The sequence below is a fragment of the Nicotiana sylvestris genome, chromosome 10, assembly GCF_000393655.2.
Source record: "Nicotiana sylvestris chromosome 10, ASM39365v2, whole genome shotgun sequence".
NCBI lineage: Eukaryota > Viridiplantae > Streptophyta > Magnoliopsida > Solanales > Solanaceae > Nicotiana > Nicotiana sylvestris.
This window is the reverse complement of record NC_091066.1, coordinates 173,027,777-173,031,477: the sequence shown is the minus strand read 5'-3', so window position 1 is coordinate 173,031,477 and position 3,701 is coordinate 173,027,777. Positions and strand designations below refer to the sequence as shown.

General features: G+C 39.1%; 1 pseudogene; it reads left to right on the top strand.

The window, feature by feature from the left end:
* Window positions 1-237: 237 nt before the first annotated feature.
* LOC104212301 (serine carboxypeptidase-like 50) lies at window positions 238-1,613 on the top strand (annotated as a pseudogene).
* Window positions 1,614-3,701: the final 2,088 nt, after the last annotated feature.

The following is a 3,701-nucleotide window of genomic DNA, read 5'->3' as shown; positions in this document are numbered from 1 at the left end:
TTTGTTATTGTATTTTGTTGGAATTTCAATCCTAGTTTTAAAAAAATGTTACTTTAGCCTTTGAAGCAAAGTGTTGGCGTAATTGGTAAATTGATGTCATGTGACCGGGAAATCAGGAACAACCTCTTGCAGAGTACTACGATAGACTCTTGTGGTGCAGCGCTTCCCCGTTACTTTAGCCTACTTCATCACTCAATAATGGTGGATGCCTTCTAGTTTCATTTCCATCTACCACTAATGGAGTGCAGACTAGGACAATGTCTCCTCCTTTTGCTCCTCTTACTCACCATCTTCTGTTGCTTCCTCCACAGCTCATCGGCAGCAGCTCTACACTCTTCATTTCCTAAAGAAACTCTTCCCACCAAGTCTGGCTACCTCACTGTCAACTCGACCACCGGCTCCGCCATTTTCTACACTTATTATGAAGCTCAGAAGCCTATCACTCCTCTTTCCCAAACCCCAATTGTCATCTGGCTCCAAGGTGGTCCTGGCTGTTCTTCCATGCTCGGAAACTTTTACGAGCTTGGCCCTTGGCGCGTCTCCTCTTCTGTGAGGCATAACGTCGAACACATTTCACTTGAGAGCAATTCGGGCTCTTGGAATCGGATGTTTGGCCTCCTGTTTCTTGATAATCCTATAGGAACTGGATTTAGCATTGCTGCAAGTCCAGAAGAGATCCCTAGGAACCAAAATGATGTTGCCAAACACCTTTTTGTAGCAACAAGGAAATTTCTTGCCTTCGATCGGTCGTTCAAAACTCGGCCTATTTACTTCACCGATGAGAGTTATGATGGCAAATATGTGCCAGCATTTGGATATTATACACTGAAAAGGAATGCGTGTTTGCCCGAATCAAGCCGGGTGAAATTAGCTGGTATTGCCATAGGAAATGGACTGACTGATCCAGTAACTCAAGTGGGGACTCATGCTCTGAATGCTTATTATTCTGGTTTGATCAATGAAAAGCAAAAGACACAATTGGAGAAACTTCAAGATGAGGCTATTATACTAACCACAAATGGTAATTGGAGTGAGGCGACGAAAGCTAGATCAAGGGTCTTGAGGACATTAGTGAACATGACAGGACTCGCGGATATACATGATTTTAGGAGGCTCAAGCCATATGAAGATGAATTGGTGGTAAAACTTCTAAGCAATGTAGAGATAAAGATGGCTATAAAAGCAAAAGAAACAATAGTTTTCGACGAGTGTAGTGAGTTGGTAGGCAATGTGTTGCATAATGATGTGATGAAGAAAGTGAAATACATGGTGGAATTCTTGGTTAAGAACACTAGGGTGTTATTGTACCAGGGGCAGTTTGATTTACAAGACGGGGTGGTGTCGACTAAGGCGTGGATGAAGAAGATGAAGTGGGAAGGAATTGACAAGTTTTTGGACGCGAAACGTAAGGTTTGGAGAGTGAATAAAGAGTTAGCTGGATGCAGAAATGGGAAAAATTGAGCCATGTTGTGGTATCAAATGCTGGACATCTTGTAGCTACTGATCAGGCAGTGAATTCTCAGATAATGATTGAGGATTGGATATTGGAAAGGGAATTATTTGCCACTGATCACATTAAGCAAAAGGCAACTACTTTGAGGAATGTACTTTGAGTTATTTGTTCTATCTGCTATTCCACGGTTGTACTCACCTCTTTTTTCTGCTTGTTGGATCTGTTCTCTGCCATGTAGAAGAAGTAATACATATGTACTCCTGGGATAAGTAGCTGCAAGTGAATTTGATCATCGATTGTTGGATTTTGTTTAATAATAAAAGAAGAGTGAATGGAAAATGGTGGGAAAGAAATGGAGGGAAGTAAAATTTTGAATGAGTTCACTAATGCACTTTGTCCCTCATTGGTAGAAAGAAAGAAAGTCTTGGTGTTTATATAGAGAAACTCATTTTTTAGCTCTTAAAGAGCTAGTAAGAAGGCAAGCCTTGCGCCTTTGTCGTCGTCGCTCGGCTTCGGCTTCGGATTTGTCAAAGATTGATTGATTAATCTTTTTGGACAAAATTCTTTTCAAATATTTAATTAAAGAAAATTCAATCCGAAATAACCAATGACCGGCGACCCAGTCCGGTCCGGCCCGCTTTTCTTTCCTGGATTAATTTAAATTCGTTTTAAATTTCCTGCAAAAATTTCCAACAGTCATGACTGTTCTGAAAGGTTGCAAACCTCTTCAGAATGTCACACCTGTTCCAACAGCTATGACTGTTCTGAAAGGTTACAAACTTCTTCAGAGTGTCACACCTGTTCCAATAGCCATGACTGTTCTGAAAGGTTGCAAACCTCTTCAGAAACATCACCAAGTTGGCTATAAATAGACCTTCAAATCCCAGAATATTAACTTACGAAATTTTCTGAATCTTCTTCTTCTTCTGCACAAAATATTCCAGTGTGTTTTACGACCATTGAGTAGTTCGCCGATCACCAGAGTTTTATGCTACAAACAGTAAAGCATGTCGGTTTTTGGTTAATAAATCCGATAATCCCGAGATTCATGTTAATACGGTAATAGAATCAGATAATGCTGAATTCTTTAAAAGCATCTATCCGTATAAAACTGAAAGCGAGTCGTTAAGTAAAAGACCTAAACGACCTCGGGAAGAACCAAAGGAAAATACTCCAAGTATAGAAGATCCAAGGCGTAGCAGACGTCAAAGAACATCTACTTCCTTTGGACCAGATTTTGTGACATTCTTGCTTGAAAATGAGCCTCAAATTTTTAAAGCAGCTATGTCGTCTTCCGATTCAGCATTTTGGAAAGAGACAGTCAATAGTGAGATTCAATTAATTTTGGATAACTATACATTGGAATTGGTTGATCTTCCTCTTGGAAATAAGCCTTTAGGTTCGAAATGGATCTTTAAACAAAAAATTAAAGCTGATGGCACTATTGACAAATATAAGGCAAGACTTGTTGTCAAAGGTTATAGACAAAAGGAAGGCCTTGATTACTTTGACACTTACTCGCCAGTAACAAGGATAACATCTATTAGGATGTTAGTGGCACTAGCGGCCGTGTATGGTCTTGAAATCCATCAAATGGATGTTAAAACAGCTTTCTTAAATGAAGAATTGGAGGAAGAGATTTACATGGAACAACCTGAGGGTTTTTTGGTTCCTGGTAAAGAAAAGAAAGTTTGCAAACTTGTTAAGTCGCTTTATGGACTTAAACAAGCACCCAAACAATGGCATGCAAAATTTGACCAAACAATGTTGGCAAATGGATTTAAAATCAACGAGTGTGACAAATGTGTTTACATTAAAAACACTCTAGGTCATGAAGTCATTGTTTGCTTATATGTTGATGACATGTTGATAATGAGCAAAAATATGACAGATATAAATGCTACAAAACGCATATTGTCTAGCAAATTCGACATGAAAGACTTAGGAGTTGCTGATGTGATCTTAGGAATCAGAATTCGCGAGACTCCACAAGGTCTAGCATTATCATAGTCTCACTACATTGAAAAGGTACTTGATAAGTTCAAGTATTTAGATTTCAAAATTGCAAGACTCCAATTGACGTGAGTTATGCACTTCAAAAGAATGAAGGTGAAAGTGACTCACAACTGGACTATGCAAGAGTATTGGGAAGTTTGATGTATATCATGAATTGTACGCGACCAGATATAGCATGTACTATTAGCAAACTGAGTTGGTTTACAAGTAATCCCAATCAAATACATTGGAT